We start from the raw sequence: 21,834 nt of genomic DNA on the forward strand, positions 1-21,834 counted from the left end.
TTACATTCAGGTCCACAAGATGGCTACTTAAAAAACTAGAATACACACTGAACTAGGAAGAACAGCTTTTTCAAGCTTCACACCTTGGTCATGGAATGGGCTACAAGACCATATCCACTTAGATACCCTGGTCTCTCTCAACAAATTTAAATCTGTATTACATAACTTCCTACAAAAAGAATTTCGCTGCTTTCTGTAGTCGGGTCCCAACTGCAAAACTGCTAAATTACTGTATTACCCTGTATTTTACTGTCATACACCTTTACAATTATGTAGACTATTCTGTTTTGTGTTTTTGTGTTTACATGTATTGTATATTGTATACATCACACAAGAACATAATAAAAGTGCATATATACAATAAACAATACATGTAAACACAAAAACATTGCTGTCTGATATATTGCAAATGTTATTGCTGTCATCTTGGCCAGGTCTCCCTTGCAAAAGAGATCTTGTATCTCAATGGGACTTCCTGGTTAAATACAAAATAAATAAAAAATTCTGTGTCATCTAAAAAAAACATATATAAAAAAATATAAAAAACGAAATCAAATCTCTTATGAGCATGCATGAAGTGAACATACTTATGTCTTCACTTTTCTTCTTTTTGAAGTTGTTCGCTCATTTTTTGCCGTTCTTTTTTGGCCAGGCTTTTTGGCTAGCTGGGGTACCACTGGAATGCTCAACTGACCATCATTTGATTCTATTGTTTTAGCCTTAGGTACCATCTTAACTTTCAAGAACTTTAAATATAGCTCATTCTGCTCATCTTTAGTTATAGTGTCCCATATGACATTGGGGACCTCATATCTTTTAAATTCTGGCTTTAAAGTATAATTACCTTGGCCATGAAGGCATCTGCGCACATCTATATTTTGAAGTTGAGAAATTTGTTGGAGTTTTAATATCAGATCTGGTAACTTTTGTGGTTTCCAATTAGTAGCCAGCTTAATTACATGATTCATTGCTTCACAATTATTATTTGTCCAATTATCAGGAATCCATTTCTTTCTGTTCTTTGTCTCCATTATTTTCTTTTTCAATGTAGGTATTAACTTAGAGAAATATGTAGTGAACTCTGGGCAATTTGATTCTATATATGTTTCAAGTTCAAGTACCTTTTCACAAAAGTCATACTCGTTTTTACAGTAGGTAAGAGAATTAGCATTATGGAACAGCTTATTCTCAAGTACTGCTCTCTTTTTTGCATCCATTCCCACTTTATGTGTTAGATAATGTTTCACATTATCCCGAATATGTTTTGAACACAAAATATGACTTGCTTCAGGAAACAAAGACTCTATGGCCTTTAAAATAGCCCGTTCCTGATCGGATCCAATAACTATGTCCTCACTGATATTTATTTCTGTTGCTAAATATGCCACCGACAACTTTGATTTCAAATGGGCAAAGAAATCATGGTAAGTCTCAAAGCTGCCGTCCCAGTGCAAATACAGTGGCCCAATGAATAATGGTGGCTCTCCAGTCTCTTTCTTAAAAAGTTTTGGGTTTTTGAACACAGTCACTGTTAAGAAGCAAGCCCCCAAATTAAATGTGCGATCCACTCCTAAAACAGATGTAGCATCCTGCCCACAACAAAATCTTCTAACATCTTCTAATTGTTCATCAAAGTAAAGGATGACACAAGGTGGTTTTCCCTTCCTAGAAATTATTTGCTGAACATAATGATTTTCCTGCAACATATTCAGAACTGTCTGAAGCTCATCAGCAGTATTGGTTCGATTACCAGAAGGCCTCTGGTCTTTTGATACTTGATGTTTTATATTCCTGACTTGTTTTAAATCTCGAGGTGCATTTTCCTCATCTTCCATAACTAACTGTGCGTATACATCACGAGGTGTCTGGGTTTGTACCGCCTGAGCCACTCTTTCAGTCACCTCTGTTTGTGTTCTGATAAACTGAGATGGATTTTTCTTAGCATTTGCATGATAACTGAGTGTTATGGGGAATGTGCCTAGATATTCCCACACTGCAATGTCGGCCCTGTTCACTGGAAAATATCCTGGAGGCCTCTCAATCCATGTTATCCTCCTCATGAAATTAGTATCCCTCTTAAGTTTAGTGTAATAACGGCCCATTATTACAATATATGTTGCCTCTGGTTGTGGGTCTAATTTCTGCCAGACCTTGTTTCTTATCTTGCCATATACCCCCTGTCTAAAATGTACATGTGTCAGTTGACCATTTTTTAGCACATAGTGTGTTTTTGAGGTGTTACCTGAGGTGCTCTTCCAGACTCCACAGTCATCAACAAAAATGCTGTGTTGATTGTTCTCTCTTCTCATTCTATTGAGGGAATTGTTTATAAAGAAACATTCGTTTTGTTTCATTCCTTTAGGGACATGCCTCAACACATTATCTTCTGGTACACCTGAGATCAAGGCGAAGATTCTGTTTATTTCCATAAAACGGCCTTGAAGACAAGTTGATTCAGACTCTGTTGGGTCAAAGCTGTTTATGGTGTCAACCATAACAGCAGACTGAAACTGATGAACTAGTTCAGACTTAATTGAACCATCATTTTGCCTGAATAAGTTTATGTTGACCATGTTGTCTTGGAGGTCAGGGTCACACTTCCTTTTGTCATTGACTTTAATTGTTGTCTTAGTTGTGTCATGGTTGTCTTCAGTGTTTGCATGTTTTCTGGTTGGAAGCCTTGAAAAGTCTTCTTCACTGAATAGTGATTCACAGTTGTCCTCCTCTTGGCTGAAATTGTTTATGTTAACCATGTTGTCTTGGAGGTCAGGGTCACACTTAATTTTATCATTGACTTTAATTGTTGTCTTGGTTGTGTCATGGTTGTCTTCAGTGTTTGCACGTTTTCTGGTTGGAAGCCTGGGAAAGTCTTCAGAGAATAGTGAATCATAGCGGTTGTCATCATCTTGTCTGAAATTGTTTACGTTAACCATGTTGTCTTGGAGGTCAGGGTCACACTTCCTTTTGTCATTGACTTTAATTGTTGTCTTGGTTGTGTCATGGTTGCCTTCAGTGTCTGCATAATTTGTCTTTGGAAGCCTGGAAAGGTCTTCAGAGAATAGTGAATCATAGCTGTTGTCATCATCTTGTCTGAAATAGTTTACGTTAACCATGTTGTCTTGGAGGTCAGGGTCACACTTCCTTTTGTCATTGACTTTAATTGTTGTCTTAGTTGTGTCATGGTTGTCTTCAGTGTTTGCACGTTTTCTGGTTGGAAGCCTGGGAAAGTCTTCAGAGAATAGTGAATCATAGCGGTTGTCATCATCTTGTCTGAAATTGTTTACGTTAACCATGTTGTCTTGGAGGTCAGGGTCACACTTCCTTTTGTCATTGACTTTAATTGTTGTCTTAGTTGTGTCGTGGTTGTCTTCAGTGTTTGCACGTTTTCTGGTTCGAAGCCTGGGAAAGTCTTCTTCACTGAATAGTGATTCACACTTGTCCTCCTCTTGGCTGATGATGATCACATTCTCTTTTGGAGGAGCTGAAAATGGAACTAGAGGCACAAAATGATTGACATCAAAAATTTCGTTGTATGGCTTCCAAGACACTGATGTCCACATGATGGTAACATTCGTGCGATTTGCTCGGATCCCTCTTCCTTTGACCAACTGTGTCAATGGAGGCTGTGAAAAACTTCTGGAAACTATAAAAACATAAAAGAAAGAAAATGTGTTATTATTAATTTCTTATTATTAATTATATGCAAAACAATGATTTTGATCATCTTTTACAGTAACATTCTGGTATATTGTGTGTATTGTCTGTTCATTTTCAGGTACATGACACACACACACACATATATATATATATATATATATATATATATATATATATATATATATATATATATATATATATATATATATATATATATATATTGTAGAAGCAGAAACCGACTTGGTGGATTTATATTGTTAGAATATTAGAACTTACATTGTTTAGACTAGAGGTCACTAGAGGTTGTATTTATGTTTAAACACTAGGGGGCAAACCACCTCCATTATAGCCCCACCTCTATAAGTAACCTAGCTAATTACTGTGACAGGTGCACCTGTTATGCACCTGTTATGAAGAATAATTTTTCCTACCTGTTTCACCGTTTGGAACTGACAAATAGAGCAATTGACAACTGTTCTGATTTACCCATTAATTTACTATCATTCATTTTTGGACAATAAAACCTTGCAAACTGTACCAGCCGCAACTTGGACTTTCTTCCATATTTACATCACAAACTTTGTTACTGAGTAGAGAACTAAATACGGGTGCATCGTGACGCCTGTCAGCACATCGAGGAATGACAGGCGGCCACTACATATATATCCATCCATCCATCGTCTTCCGCTTATCCGTGGTCGGGTCGCGGAGGCAGCAGTTCCATACATACACACACACACACACACACACACACACACACACACACACACACACACACACACACACACACACACACACACACACACACACACACACACACACACACACACACACACACACACACACACACACACACACACACACACACACACACACACACACACACACACACACACACACACACACACACACACACATACATACATACATACATACATACATACATACATACATACATACATACATACATACATACATACATATAGTATTGCTTAATTATATACTCACCAGGTGGGAAATAGCTCTGTATTGGAATTCCCAGCACTGCTGTGAGGGCAATGATATTGTTCATATCCGAGTAGGTGCCCAGCAAGGGTGTTGTTTCTAGATAGTGTTGGTAATCACAGATAATGATATAGTCATTATCCCGGTATGGAGAGCAATAATTCTTATGTTGTTGATCATACCAGCATGGATGCTCCGCCATTTCAATGGTCACTAGAACTCTTAAGAGCTTGTGGTACTCTTCTGTCCCAAAACAAGCTGCAGAGGTAGCCCTATACAAACAGTTCCCATCAGCACCCGTCTTCAGGGGTCTGTACTCCAATGTTAGAGGAGGCTGATATTTGGTCAAGATGTCGAGTGAGACAGTATCTGTAGGGGCCATGATGGTGTCATTACTGAATGCAGGAAAGTTAATCCCATAATGCTTAAACAAAGCCTTTTCATTTTTACATTTCCTTTGAATGTCTTCCACTCCTGTTGCACCTTGAATTCTTTTAAGACTTTTGTCTAAACTAAATGGGCTTCTTGTGCATTGCTGGCAGAAAAAGTCCATCTTGTTCCAGGTGTGGATCTGTCTTTCAGTCATGGACACACAGGGGGCATGAAAGATTGACTTGCATTCATGACATTCAATAAATGGTTTTTCACACAAATCTTTGCATATCTGACATCTTTTCTTCTTTTGTCCCCGTGTGTATGCCATGGTTTTTTTTTTCCAGAAAGGATGACTGTGATGGTGGTAGATGAAGTTAGAGGAAAAGGGAAAAGGAGGAGCAAGAGAAGAAGTAGCTAGCTCTAGAAAATAGCAGAAGTTTCTTTTGCTGCCCTCTACTGGACAGGTTTTTTTATTGATTGATTGAATTGATTGATTGATTGATTGATTGATTGAAAACTTTAATTAACAGATTGCAGAATGGGTACAGTAGAGTACAACTCAATACACACAATTGTTAAGGGGATGCAGACCAGAGAAAGACTTTCGTCTTGTTTACATCAGGATCCCCCATTTTCAATTAATTAATGACATTTATGACATACACAACATACAGATACATATATAAAAATCTAATCTAATCATCTAATCTAATCTAATCATGACATTTATGACATACATGACATACAGATATACAGTACTGTTACATTTGTGACATACAAGATATGCAAATATACAATACTGTATTTTGGGGTATTTTCTGGTATTTTGGGGTATTTTGGGGTAGTTTCTGGTATTTTGGGGTATACTTTGGGGTATTTTCTGGTATTTTGGGGTATTTTGGGGTAGTTTCTGGTATTTTGGGGTATACTTTGGGGTATTTTGGGGTAGTTTCTGGTATTTTCTGGTATTTTGGGGTAGTTTCTGGTATTTTGGGGTATACTTTGGGGTAGTTTCTGGTAGTTTCTGGTATTTTCTGGTATTTTGGGGTAGTTTCTGGTATTTTGGGGTATACTTTGGGGTAGTTTCTGGTATTTTCTGGTATTTTGGGGTATTTTGGGGTAGTTTCTGGTATTTTGGGGTATACTTTGGGGTATTTTGGGGTAGTTTCTGGTATTTTGGGGTATTTTGGGGCCATTTCTGGTATTTTGGGGTATACTTTGGGGTAGTTTCTGGTATTTTCTGGTATTTTGGGGTATTTTGGGGTAGTTTCTGGTATTTTGGGGTATACTTTGGGGTATTTTGGGGTAGTTTCTGGTATTTTCTGGTATTTTCTGGTATTTTGGGGTAGTTTCTGGTATTTTGGGGTATACTTTGGGGTATTTTGGGGTAGTTTCTGGTATTTTGGGGTATACTTTGGGGTATTTTGGGGTAGTTTCTGGTATTTTCTGGTATTTTCTGGTATTTTGGGGTATTTTGGGGTAGTTTCTGGTATTCTGGGGTATTTTGGGGTAGTTTCTGGTATTTTGGGGTATACTTTGGGGTAGTTTCTGGTATTTTCTGGTATTTTGGGGTAGTTTCTGGTATTTTGGGGTATACTTTGGGGTATTTTGGGGTAGTTTCTGGTATTTTCTGGTATTTTCTGGTATTTTGGGGTAGTTTCTGGTATTTTGGGGTATACTTTGGGGTATTTTGGGGTAGTTTCTGGTATTTTGGGGTATACTTTGGGGTATTTTGGGGTAGTTTCTGGTATTTTCTGGTATTTTCTGGTATTTTGGGGTATTTTGGGGTAGTTTCTGGTATTTTGGGGTATACTTTGGGGTAGTTTCTGGTATTTTCTGGTATTTTCTGGTATTTTCTGGTACTTTGGGGTGATTAGTAGGACCCCCTTTTTCACCTCTTATCAGTTTGCAGGTCTGGTTATATACTGTAGTTACTGAAACTGAGTGAATATGGCACAGCCCCACCTAGAATATTTTTCACCAGCCGCCACTACACTGTTTTTCTCCTATTTTTATATTCATTGTGAATTATATTGTTTACACTGTTTATTTGTTCTCATTTTATTGCCTATATTTATGTCTTTCTACTATTACCCTGCCCATACATGTACTTCCCCTCCACCATGCTGCCATGACGCCTGCATTTCCACAAGGGGATCAATAAAGGAATATCTTATCTTACAGTATCTTATCCTCCAAGATCTTGTGTTGAAGTTTGTGGAGCTGCTGCATGTTTCTCTGCAGTCGGTCCCGCTGGCAGAGAAGAGGTGGGACCTCTGGCCAGAGACTGCAACATTAATAATAATAATAATAATAATAATAATAATAATAATAATAATAATAATAATAATAATAATAATAATAATAATAATAATAATAATAATAATAATAATAATAATAATAATAATAATAATAATAATAATAATAATAATAATAATAATAATAATAATAATAATAATAATAATAATAATAATAATAATAATGATGATGATGATGATGATGATGATGATGATGATGATGATGATGATGATGATGATGATGATGATGATGATGATGATGATGATGATGATGATGATGATGATGATGATAATAATAATAATAATACATCTATCTTATATAGCGCTTTTCCAGGTGCTCAAAGACGCTTTACATGGGTAGGAGAGACAAAACTATGGCAAAACAAAAAAACAGAACAAAAACAGAATAAAAATAATACATGACAAAATAAAATAAAACCGACAGAATTAGAGGTCAAAAGCAAGATTGAAAAGGTGAGTTTTGAGGGCTGATTTAAAAGATGTCAGGGTGTTTGCATCACAGATATGGCTGGGGAGGGCATTCCGGAGGGAGGGGGCAGCAGCAGCAAAGGCCCTGTCGCCCCAGGTCCGGAGCCTGGTCGTGGGAGGTGTTAGGAGGTTCTGCAGACCTAAGGAGACGGGTGGGCGTGTGACGGTGGAGGAGGTCAGACAGGTAGGGAGGGGCAAGGTTGTGAAGTAGATTCTTTGAGTGTGAGCGCTGGTTTCAAGAAGAATTCAGACTGGAGATGGTTTTCAGAGGCAATGGCTCAGTTGATGAAAAAGGTGATTTAATGCAGCATACAAGCATAGGTTTCCACAGCATAGTAACAAAACGTCCATCCATGACCCAGCCTCGACTAGACTGAGTCCCTTACAATGGTCAAACCGGGTTCTTATCTAAATTGTTGACCCCTCTTCTCATCAAAAATGAGCTGCTCCAAATCACACGTATTACAAAGGTTTCTTTGATAAACAGGTTTTTAACAACAATGCTAATGTGATCAGGGGTTGGTCAGGGCCCCACCCTAGCTGTCTGGGTTTCTGTGTGTGTGTGTGGGTGTCACCTGAGTCTGTGTGTGTCTCTCTCTCTCTCTCTGTGTGTCATTCATCAAGCTGGGACGATGTGTGTGTGTGTGGTCCACTTAACCTAACCAGCCTGTCTTGTTAGTTTAGAGTCTAAACTTTAGACAGTGGTCACTGAAATGTCACATGAGAGAGTGTGTTTGTGTGTGTGTGTGTGTGTGCGCGTGTGTGCACGCGCGTGTGTGCGCGCGTGCGTGCGTGCGTGTCTCTCTTCAATCAGGTTTGCCAAGGTCAAGCCAAACTGTGGTCAGCTAGCCATTCTGAATAATGCTATAATACTGTTGAAATAACTATTACTAATCAATCAAAAATACACTATAATATCAAATCTATTGGCCATATGAACATAAATTGTTACTACAGTTGTTTACATTACAATTACATAGTCATTTAGCTGACGCTTTTATCCAAAGTGACTCACAAGTTGTGTACAGCAAGTCAGCAGGAAGGGTACAACTCTGGCAGCTAAGTAACATTGTTCCTCAAACAGTGTTGAACTTGGGTGCTAGTCTTGGGTGCATAGTAGTATAGACAGATTAGCATAGTAGGTAGTAATATTGGCAAGGTAGATTACTTTGTAGCAAAGTGCATGATAGTAAGATGGTACAAAGGTTAGTAAGTAATAAAAAAAAAATATATAAATTTCAGATATTGATTGAAGAAGTGTGGCGGCGGCGGAAAATTGGGCGGGTTTTGTCAGTCCTGACTGGTGGGAAGTTTGTTCCATCATTGTGGAGTGAGGACTGAGAATAGCCTGCTTCTCTTTGATGACCCCCCTGGAGCTCAGGTGGGAGTGGGTCTGAGGCGGCCAGAAGATGTAGAGTGTAGGCGTCTTGGGGGTGTGTAATTAGAGATTATTGACCGGAGGTAGGAGGGAGCTGTTCCCCTCCTGCATACAGTAAACATACAAAATAAATAGCAAAGACTATATTAAATAATAAGATAAAGTGAGTGGGCAGGGCAGGTACACTATACCAGAAGTCTTTAGTGTCCAGGGTCAGGCAGGGTTCCCACTCGTCCTGGAAAACCTGGAAATCCAGAGACTAGATTTCCAGTCATGGAAAACCTGGGAAATTACCAAATATGCTGGAAAAAAGATGATGTTGTCCTGGACATGTACAATTGTATTTTAGCCCCTAGATGTGCATTTTGATTGAAACTCAACTGTTGGTAGGATTATAGCAGTACCGCCCAATTTTGGGCCTGCGGGCCAAGTTTGGCCCACGTTCCCTTTGTTTTGGCCTAACATGGTATTTGACAAGCACATGCTTATTGTCTTATTATTTAAAGTGCTGTAAAATCCTGATGTAATGACTACAAAACGTACATTTTGTGATGGGTGTAGCAGGTACTTGTAATGAACATGAGACACTTCATCAGGAACCCTGCATAATTAAAAAAGGAGGAATACATTTGGGGTTAAATGTGTCAATACCAGGCCTACTGGTAAATTATATGACCGGTTGTGAGCAAGTGCTGTCCTGAATTGTCAAGAAAAAGTCCTGGAAAAGTCCTGGAAAACCTTTTCTCAAAAAGAGTGGAACGCCTGTCAGGGCAAATCTCTCTCCCTCTTTCTCCAGTTTGTAGGAGACTGGATGGCCACAGAGGCTGGACACGCTCCACCTCCAAGATAATAATAATAATAATAAATGTATTTTATATAGCACCTTACATAAGGTATCTCAAAGCACTTTACAGACATTGCATTACAGTACATGGACAGACACAGTACATGGACCTTTACAATGACAACATGGTGGTGACACTACAGAGAAAGGGAGACAGCTTAGAAATGAGACAGAGACAATTAAAAAAATAATAATAATAGAAAATAATAATAATAATAATACTAATATGTGTGTACATATGTCAAAATGTAAGTGATGCAGGGGTTGGAGGGTCAGGAGTGAGGGTATGCAAGTTTGATTCAAATGACAATACTCCCCATGCTTGATCATAGTCTACAGATCTGCATGTAAGACCTCACTCCACAAACTTGATGTCCTCTACCACTCTGCTATCCGGTTTGCCACCAGTGCCCCTTTACTCCTCCGTCAACTGGCCATCCCTGCACACTCGTCGCAATATGCACTGGTTCATGCTCATTTACAAAACCCTCCTTGGGTTGTCCCCCCCCCCCCTTACCAATGTCACCAATCGTTTTTTTTTTTTTTTTTTTTTTTTTTAGAATAAAGTTTCATAGAAATCTTAGTCAAACATTTAGTATTATGGATATTAAACATGCTGGCAGAGTACATGCATCCATGTTGTTGTGAACATTTTAATTAAATAAAGAAATTCCCTATCCATAGTCGCCGTGGGAAAGAATAAAATAAAAAAATAAAATAAAATAAATTCCCTACCTACCCATGGCCAAACTGACAACCAACCTGAAACCAACTATTATTTTTGTTAGGCCCTATGCCATAAATGTCATGTATGTTATGTATGTCATAAATGTCTATATGAATTGAAAATGGGGGACCCTGATGGAAACAAGACAAACGTCTTTCTCAGGTCTGCATCCCCTTAACAATTGTATGTATTGAGCCGTACTGTATTGTACCCATTCTGCAATCTGTTAAATAAAGTTTTCATTCATTCATTCATTCACCTGTTGCAAATTACATCTGCCACTTACAACACTCGTTCTGCTCAACACATTCTCCTAAAGATTCAACAGACTGCAACACTGTATACCGTATACATTTATCTATATCAGTATGGATATATCTGCATATATACAATTCTGTACACTGTACACACTGTATATATATATACTTCTTTATCTGTTATGCACTCTGGTAGAACTTTATTTCATTCTACTGAATTTGTGTGGTATGATGATAATAAATCTGAATCTAATCTGATCTAGGACGTTTGTTGTGAGAGTCAGTGTGTCTGTTTAGAGAGAATAAAGCATATCCTCCAAAAAATGACTTTAGTTAGTCAGTGTTTTTGTGTAAACCTCCCATTGACTGCACTTCATTTTACACTTACTGCACTTCGAGCGCCATCGGCTGGCAAAGTTAGAGTTGGTCCAAGGAGCGCATTGAGGAAGTCCCCGCCCAGCGGAAATGACGTCAGGCTTTGTGTAGCTTCCTCACCTCGTTGTATGTTGCTAATGGGCTAATGCTAACTTGTGATTCTGAACAGATCTAGAATGTAGCGATCGTGTAAAGAACGGACTAACTAAAACCTGCAAACCCAAATAAACTGTTTCCTGGTTTACTGTCACCACCTTCCAGAGGGAATGAGCCCGAAGTCCGGCTACTTCTAACCAGTAGGTTACATGAGCGGTGTTGTTGTGTCGGACTCCCTGCAGAAGAACCACCTCGTGTTGTTAGCAGAACGCTGCTGGACTCTACCACGTTCAGAACAACACAGGAGAAGGGAAACAAAGGTAGGTTCACGTCGACCTCTCCGTTTTGTTACAGTAACATCTGCTTGTATTAATCTACTGACCGCACATCTGATCTGTTGGGCGTTTCTGCCACTTTTCCACCAGACTGGGCCTTGACCAGAGGTAGCTGGAGCAGCTAACACGCTAAGCTGCTATGCTAATGCTAAGCTAATGCTAATGTTACTATTACTACTGAGTTTGTGAGCATATGTGACGTTAGGTCAGAAACTGGTGCGACTCTGTGTATAGAGAGAAATGTGCGATTATTCAGCTCGTTAATCATAATGACCGAACATCTCTGTTGAGCGTTTCAGCCACTGTGTCGGCTTTACTTGAGAGGCTATGCTAATGCTTCTATTGAGCCGTACTGTATTGTACCCATTCTGCAATCTGGTAAATAAAGTTTTCATTCATTCATTCTAGGATGAGATTGGCCTCCAGTAAGGCCATCTGCACCTCCTGCTTCTGTTCACTTGTTTCATCTCCTCCAGTAAGGCCATCTGCACCTCCTGCTTCTGTTCACTTGTTTCATCTCCTCCAGTAAGGCCATCTGCACCTCCTGCTTCTGTTCACGTGTTTCATCTCCTCCAGTAAGGCCATCTGCACCTCCTGCTTCTGTTCACTTGTTTCATCTCCTCCAGTAAGGCCACCTCCTGTTTATGTTCCCTTCTTCGATGGAAGTGTGGATCCAAGTAACTAGCTTTGTTCAGCAGCATGAACACCCTCTTTTCCTCACTATACCGCTCCTCCAGATCTGTAATGATCTGTGTCTTCAGTGTTTCCCCTGAAAAAAAAATTCAGCAGCGGTGCTGTGCCTCTAGGGGGGTCCCGGGGCATGCCCCCCGTAACTTATTTTTTTTTACATTTTAAAGTTAAATGCATCAATCTGGTGCACTTTGAGAGCAAAATAAAGAGGCTAGATCTATGATGAACTTTGTGCTCAAAACACAAAATCGACTAGACTGCAGTGCTTTCTCCCTGCAGCCTTTTCCTCAGGTCAGTCTTTTACATTAAGCACCCCCCACAGCCCAAATAAAATTATAAAAAAAATTTTTAATAATTTTTTTTAATAGTCTAGAGTCTAGACTCTAGTTCATATCAGCGGCGGTCCTAATGCGCCGCTGCTGAATGCATATAGGGGAAACTTCTTCATCAACGCCGGTGGGTCGCCTGGCGTTCGCTTGCCCAGGCGAGAGAATAGAAGGCGTTTTAAAGGCTGTGCGGCCGACGCAGTTCGATATGTTGCCACTTTGAAAGAACCCTTGTATCTGTAGTAAATAAATATGCATTCATATTAGGACAGGTTTGCATTTGTCCAGCCTACATTTACAATATATTATTCACACAAAGTATTGTCAACAATTACAATTAAATTGTTACAATTAGGTCCACCATTCTACCTATTTTTTTTGGATCAGCACTTGTTGAAGCATGCACGCCAGTGTTGAAAAGACAGCTCTGTTGATCCAGTATTTAAAAACGGGTAGACCAAACTGGTGGCCCTATTAATTGAATGGAAGAGACACAAGACGCAACTGACATAATTGCTAGCATTGTCCACTAGCATTGTCTGTTGTAAATAATGGAGTTCCACAAATCATGTCCAACCCAGATTCGGCTCAAACAAGGGACTAAACACGTTCCGCAATTATGCCACATCAATGTGGAACGCCCTACCCACAGCCGTAAAAAAATGTGAATCACTACTAGGGCTGGACGGTATGGTCTAAAATGTATATCACGGTATAATTTGAAGCATAGACTGTAACGGTATATCACAGTATATTAATTAATCTTAAAATGTCTATTTCTTTTGATCCACATTTTCTCCCCATTTTCAATTTTTCTCCCATCCCAATTTCGTATTATCCAATTCTACCCTCCCCTGTCTCGAACGTTGTTAGACCATGCCTCCCACTGGTCGGCTGCAATGTGGATGAAGCCTTGCATCACGTGTCCCCTCCGGTACACGAGGAGGCAGCTGTCGCATCTTTTCACCTGCACAGCACAACCTCTCAGCGGCGAGGAGTAACACGTGGGAGGCTCACGCTGCCCCCGTTGCTTCCTGATTCTGTTGTACAGGCGCACCAACCGACCTGTAGGAGTCGCTGTCCACAACGTCCGATCCCCACCCACCGGCTTTCCCACTCCCTAATACTGCCAATTGTATTAGTATGAACGACAAGCCAAGCCGGAAGCAACACCGAGAGCTGGGCTCGAACCCAGCATCTCCTGCGTTAGTGGCGAGCGCCTTGCCCACTGCGCCACTTAGCCGCCCTAAAAATGTCTATATAAATGCTTCTGAAGGGGTAAAGATCTGGCAGCCATTACTGTACTCTTGTATTACTAGGACATATTTCACATAGTACAGAGGTATTTTAAGAACATTTATTGTGCAAAACTGCAATAGAAAAATGCAAAACCTTTTTCCAAGTTACTTCCATCTCTGAAAAACACTTTTCATGAAATACAATCAAATCAAGCAGCACAAAGTGAAAATAAAAACTACTGCAGGACACAAGGTTTCTTCCCCTCAAACAACGCAAACGCAATAAAACTCCAACATAACTTAACTTTAGTGTTTGACAACGTAGAGAGAGAGCGTGATGCAATAGGTTTACGTTTGAGGTTTGAGCGTCCTAAGTTGCTGTAGTTGATGTCACACCAGGATGTCAATGTCAACACACAGAGTTGGAAACGAGAGCAGCCCGATGGATAAAGCGATATAAAGAAACGAATAGCCAATAAATGTGAAGTTATCTTTGAACCTCTGTTGTCAAGCCTCGTCACTATAACCTCCCTTTCCTCACTAATGAAACTGGTGCCGCACAGTCACGTAAGAACGTTAGCATATCGGCTAATGTTAGCCCGTTGCTGCGCTAAAGCAAGTTCCTCTCAGCCTCCTTAGCCAAATTGAAATGCCCAAACTATATGACAAGGTCCGTGAGCAAGTAGAGAAAAACTCAGTACAATTAAACACTGCAACGACCACTGCAAACGTTGAGTGAATCGTCAAGTAACGTTAACGTCATTGCTACTGCTGTGACTAGCTGCTCTAGTCTACCGGTCACAAGGTATGAAGGTATAGTCAAAATCCATACCGTATACCATTTATACCGTCCACCCCTAATCACTACCCAGTACCCACCTTCAAAACCGCTCTCGAGCACCTATGGGAGGCTGCAATTCGAACCTGGCCCCTGTAAATGTCTGAACCACCCTCCCATCCACCCACCCCCTCCTAATGTACAGTTCCCTCCCCCTCGTATGTATATATTTACTGTTAGGATCTGTTTAACAGTACTGTATATTTACTGTATATTTGCATATCTTGTATGTCACAAATGTAACAGTACTGTATATGTCATGATCAAATTAGATGATTGATTAGATTATTATATCTGTATATGTCATTATGAATTGAAAATGGGGGACCCTGATGTAAACAAGACGAAAGTCTTTCTCTGGTCTGAATCCCCTTAACACATTCGGGACCATTGGGATGAGTAATTATTCTCAAGAGGACCGGGGAATGTAAACAAACGTGGGGCTGTTTGTACAGCTAAATCTATACTTTATAGTATTGCTATTTGTCCATTCTCATTGTCAATTGAGTCCATAAACCGTCCCTTCAAAATGGCTTAAAGAAAAAAAAATTCATCGATAGGTTCTCATTTTATAGCGCCGTGAATATAAGCGTTATACCGGATTTGGGTCTAGTATATTTCCTGGAAGCCGAGATACAGGGCTAATGGCTAATAACGTTAAATCCAATGGCATTTCGGTTATAGATACGCTCCAGTTAAAACTCAAACTGCATATGTATGCATGAAAGGGGGGGGCAGGGGACGTCGTTTCTAATTATCGATTACCAATAACCGCATTAGCCACATAGGCTGAACGCCTAGTTGGCTATCAAAACAAGGCCCGATCGGGATGTACTTTACGTGAAAAAGATCTTACCGTGGTCTGGTGGGATCGCCCGAGCATTTCCCCGTTATCAATCGCCATCTGGTAGATCGATATGTCCATTGGCTGATGATAAATCCCCTTTATTGCATGGTGAAATCTGCGATGCAAAACGTAATCCAAGCTACTATGCTACACATCCAGAATCCTGCTACTGGAAACTTAAAAAAAAAGAGTCCACCGTTCGGCCACAGGGAACACTGCATTATCGCGATAGCGCCCCTAAGATGATCTGGCCGGTATTGCACCTTCTCGAATTCATAGAGTAGGGTAGATCTGCAGTGCCGCTCGGCGACCTTGAATAGGTTATTAAAATGGAATAAAAGCAATAACAACTTGCCACAGATTTATCCGTGCCTCTGTCCACAACGGGTGGAATCGAAACATGGAGATATACGTCCTTGGGCGCCATTGTGTTAACAATTGTGTGTATTGAGCTGTACTGTACTCTACCCATTCTGAAATCTGTTAATTCAAGTTTTCAATCAATCAATTGGGATGGAGGAGATAGCAGCAAACACGTCTCGCCCATGCAGAGGGGAAAACATTCTATCCTCTAGACTGGGCACGGGCAGGATATTCCTTTATTGATCCCCTTGGGCATAACAAAAAATATTGTTTGTTTCCTGTTGGTTGTCAGTTAAGGCCATGGGTAGGTAGGGAATTTATTTTATTTAATTTTTTATTTTATTCGTTCCCACGGCGACTATGGATAGGGAATTTCTTTATTTAATAAAAATGTTCACAACAACATGGATGCTTGTACTCTGCCAGCATGTTTAATATCCATAATACTAAAGGTTTGACTAAGATTTCTACGAAACTTTATTAAAAAAAGTTTTTTTTATTTTTTATTTTTTAAACTCATAAAATATATTGGGTCGCACCTAAATCGGCAGGGTCGGTCGGCAACCGGAAACAAACCATTATTTTTTTTAGGCCTTGGGGAGATTCAGTCGTCATAGCAGCAGGGGGTACAGGTATGGTCAGGGTAATAGGAGAGCAATACATATAAGCAATAAACAAATGTAATCTGAATATACAATTTTAATAAAATAAACCGCAGAGTTGCATGAGTCTGTATACCCTATTGGTCATAATATAACTTACAATAAATATAGGCAATATAAAATATGACTAAAAGTAAACGGTATACACAAAGGTGCAGATCATAATGAGTTATAGTCCATGCAGGGTTTAGTGGTTAAGAGTCAGACATTCCTAATGGTTCCTCAAGTTCTGCAGCCGTTAGTTCTCCAGCTGCTGGCAGCAGTCCGTGCCCCCGGTTGTGGAGCCTGATGGCCACTGGCTTGAAGAACTGGCAGACGGGCACACAGACACACACGTTGTTGACCTAGTAACGTTAGTGCCAGCTTGCTTGCTGTTGCTGTGGCCTGGTGTTTTGAAAGCGCTCCAGTCCTTACCGAGCGGTGAGGAGGATCTGATGGTGATCCGGGCTTGTTCTTAGTGGTAGAAATTAGGGATGCATGATAATTATCGGGCCGATATCAGCAATTATGATGTCATCCCGATAAACCCGATAACATTATTGATAGCTCCGATAATATATAATACATTTTTTGGTTAAAAGAAATCCGGTGTGGGTGGATTGGGATGAAGGGCATTTGTTTTTACTGTAGGCTCCTCCCGTTTTCCCAGTACTGTGGTACGACTGATGGCGTGTGGTTTAGGAAGAGGGAGTTTTTCACAAATCCAGCGCTCCCTTTCTCATGCCTGGCTGTGACGTAGTCGCGTAACTTTCAGAAGCAGCACAGATAGTAAACAAAGATGGCGTCGTCGGACTTTTTCAACGTTTCAGAGGAAACCAGTTTGCTTGCTTTTTTTTAACAAATGCAGAAGTTCCACGAGGAGGGAAAGGGGCAACAAGCTATAACACATCCAACCTATAATAAGTCACCTGAAACATCACCACCGCTACGATGGTGTATTAAAATCCGATGACGACGCCGAGCAGCTAAAGGCTAAGCTAATCCAAAGCCAGCTGCAAAGGAACCGGCGCGGCTTGTACCTATTGACGAGGCATTTGCAAAATTAAAGACGTTTGACAGAGACGATTTGTTTGGTTTATTTAATTCTTTTTGAGGTGTGCTGTCCTATAAATGCCAAGTAATCGTTGTTTCATGGACCCACAACAGTCTCCTCTCCTATAGCGTCAAATGTTTTATCTGCTGACAAAGCACAATACCTGTTGGTTTTTATAGTTCACTCATTGTTCAGGGAAACACATTGTTAATGACATTGACGGATTGTGAATTTTGTGATTGACTCAAATTATATTTATTTGGAAAAATAAATAGTCACTTTATTTGAAGAGTCAAAACTGTTCTCTTGGCTTTGTTTTGTTCATAGTAGTAACGCTCATGTCATGATGAATCTGGTTAGGTCAAAACGACAGGAATATACAAAAAAAAAAATTATAATACAATAAATATATATATATTATCGGTATCGACCTTGAGGAGCAGAAAGTTATCGATATCGGGTTCAAAAAAATCAATATTGTGCACCCCTAGTAGAATGGCTAGCCTCTGATACCATATGACGTAATTTATCAACAACACGTGCGTTATCCTCCTACTGAGAGTCAGCATTATAAAACAAACGTGTTTTTAATCGACCGTGAATTAAAGTGTCAATGCTGTTTGTCATTTTAACAGCAGATGCTTTCTTAAATGCCATCGTCCAGAGAGAGGGGTGTTGACAGGGATTTTTTTGACCCCGATATTGATACCGATAACTTTCTGCTCCTCAAGGTCAATACCGATACCGATAATATATATATATATTTATTGTATTATTTAAAGGGGCTATGCACTGCTATTCCTAGCACTATTTGGGCAACTTTACACAATTCCTGTTAGTCTATTGAAGACATTTGTAATTTTTTTTTTTTAATTCATTGTTTTATATTTCTAATCAAGTACTCGAAACCATCATCTTTCAGCTTCAAGAAATCAGGCTGTTATGGCCTGGCTCCGCCCATAAGCACTTTGAGTGACAGTCAGACCACAGTCTGCACTGGTAGAGGGAGGGAGGGAGGGGGGGGAAGAGAGAGAGAGTTCAGTTCAGTTCAGAGTTTTTATTTGCCACATGGAATAATACAATCATAGTTTCTTCATTAAAAAATCATAAATAGTCATTCCATGGACAAAAGGAGCAGGAAGAAGAATACATCTTATAGTTACCTGCCCCTTATTCCTAAACTAACATGTATTTTCTAATGGTCGGCGTATAACCTTATTTACACAAATAATCATTTATACCATGAGAGAGAGAGAGAGAGAGAGAGAGAGACACAATGCCCCCTCTCGGCTCTCTCTTCCTTTCGCTTTTTTCTTTCTTTCAATCTCCCGTGTGGCGCGCGGCCGGCAGGTACCCCCCCCCCCCCCCCAAGTGCCCCCTCTCTCTCCCTCCCTCCTTTTCTCTCCTTTCTCTCCCACTCGGCTCTTGCTGATGAGACGGGGCAGCAGCTTTTTTCTTTCTTTCAATCTCCCGTGTGGCGCGCGGCCGGCAGGTACCCCCCCCCCCCCCCCCCCCCAAGTGCCCCCTCTCTCTCCCTCCCTCCTTTTCTCTCCTTTCTCTCCCACTCGGCTCTCGCTGATGAGACGGGGCAGCAGCTTTTTTCTTTCTTTCAATCTCCCGTGTGGCGCGCGGCCGGCAGGTACCCCCCCCCCCCCAAGTGCCCCCTCTCTCTCCCTCCCTCCTTTTCTCTCCTTTCTCTCCCACTCGGCTCTCGCTGATGAGACGGGGCAGCAGCTTTTTTCTTTCTTTCAATCTCCCGTGTGGCGTGCGGCCGGCAGGTACCCCCCCTCTCTCTCCCTCCCTCCCTCTCTCTTCCTTTCTCTCCTTTCTCTCCCTCTCGGCCCCGCAGCTCCACTCGCCGTCTAGTCTAGGTAGAATGGGGGCGGGCATTAGCTCCAACCACAGAGCCAATCGCATCACTGTGCACTATCCACAGAGCCCAGTGACGTGCTCAGGGACTTCAAATCAAAATGACCCGATTTACTAGAGGCACAGAGGGGCTGGGCTGAAACGGAGAAATTCGCCAATATGGTATTTAGACCCTAAAACACATTGATACGAACTCCTATTACTATAATACAATGCTAGAGACTGAAAAATGACATTTATAATGCATGGGACCTTTAAAAAAATGTGTATTCCTGTAGTTTTGACTAACCAGATTTATCATGACATGAGCGTTACTACTATGAACAAAACAAAGCCATGACAACAGTTTTTACTATTTATTTTTCCAAATAAATATAATTTGAATCACAAAATTCACAATCCGTCAATAACTTGTAAACATAACACTGCAAAATGTGAACATTTGCCAATTGCCATAGTGAGGTTCATCACTCAGTGATGTAAAAATAAAATAAAGGCCTCTAGGACTGTTGCAAATCTTTGCATAAGCCTGGGATTCAAATTCAATACTGGCAGGTAAAATCGGACAGTCAGATATGTCTCTATGTAAACAAAGTATACAATCTGAAAAAGTGCATTCCTCACAGTATCAAAAACAAATAAATAAGCTACTGAAACAAGTTCCACACAGTAACAAACAGTCATTTTACAGAACAAAGGATTAATTATATTACTTATAATAATCCATATAAATGACAGTGAGTGAACCCTTTTTTCCACTAAACTACTAAAGCATTGATGTTTCAAACTTTCAATTGTTTTCGTTTTTTTCTCAAAGAGAGAGAGAGATATTGTCTGCTCTGAGAGTGGAGACCACTAGTCACCACCACTAACTTGTGTTTCAGAAACCTTGTTTAAATATGCTGATACTAACGCATATACATGTGAAAAAGTAGAGCCAGGTACTAATATCTAATTGTGTGCCCAGGTAAAAGAGAAGCCATTCAGGGAGCGAAATTAACTTTTTGACTCACCGGCCAGTGGCGGGTAGATGGGAAGAGTCTACCCGCCAAGCATATTTCTTACCTGCCAAAATTTTTTTGATTATAAAAAAAATATATATTATATAATCATACTTGTAGTTGTATTATCTGTGAGACATCGCCACCACGCAATAAGTCAAAATGCTTGCTATCTGCAAACAGCTCCACTGTCTGTGTGTATACTTGAGTAGCCTCCAGCTCCAGCAAGGATTCTCCGGCCCTGCAGCTAGACCCTATATTCAGCTAGACCCTACATTCAGCATGCAAGGATTCTCCGGCGATGCAGCTGGACCCCATTTTAACATTACGGTTCTTTTGTCAAATCACATTCAACATGCCCTCAGCTAGAATACGCATTCAATCAATGTTATAAGACATTGATATCAGGAGCTATCTGTAGCTACTGCTACCGGTAGATAACGTTAAGACAATTTAATTTACTGGGACAGGTGGATCTACCGTGAGCTAGCTAAGCTAGCTAACGAGGCAACGGAGGTATTATGCACTCGAGTAGACTATTGCTGGAGCATTTGTTGATATCAGCAGCTATCAGTAGCTAGCCAGCTAGATACCGTTAGACAATGCCTCGTCATGTATTAAACTAAAAGTGAATAGTTGACTGGGTCATTGTTTAAACAGTAACGTTAGTTCATGGAGGTCCGATATAGACTAGAGCAGACGGAAGTAAACAAGCCAAATGATGGCTTCCGATTGGTCATTTGCTTTTTTTTCTCATGATACCAGTCACGTCACTCTACTGTGATTGGACCGTTGACTTGAGTGCGATGTGGGACTTGTAGTTTTTTAATGATCTCACGGCGGAGAAAAAAAAGACGAGCGGCTATAATCTGTACTCGCACAAGAATATCGTTATGAACTACACTGTCTACACGCCACACGGCGGGCAGCCCTCTAAGTGTCATGCGCCAAAGGTAAAAACAGACCGCCCCTGGCGGGCGGCGGGCTTTAGTTTCGGCCCCTGAAGCCATTCTTCCTGTTTTCAATTATCAATATTAAGCCCAATGCCAGTGATGTATATCCAGGAGAGGTCATATTCCACGTGGAGTGAACTCCTATTGAGCGGAGCATGTAACGCCTTACTTTTATACAT

Source organism: Notolepis coatsorum (genome assembly GCF_963971535.1).
Source record: "Notolepis coatsorum genome assembly, chromosome: 11".
In the NCBI taxonomy this organism is placed as follows: domain Eukaryota; kingdom Metazoa; phylum Chordata; class Actinopteri; order Aulopiformes; family Paralepididae; genus Notolepis; species Notolepis coatsorum.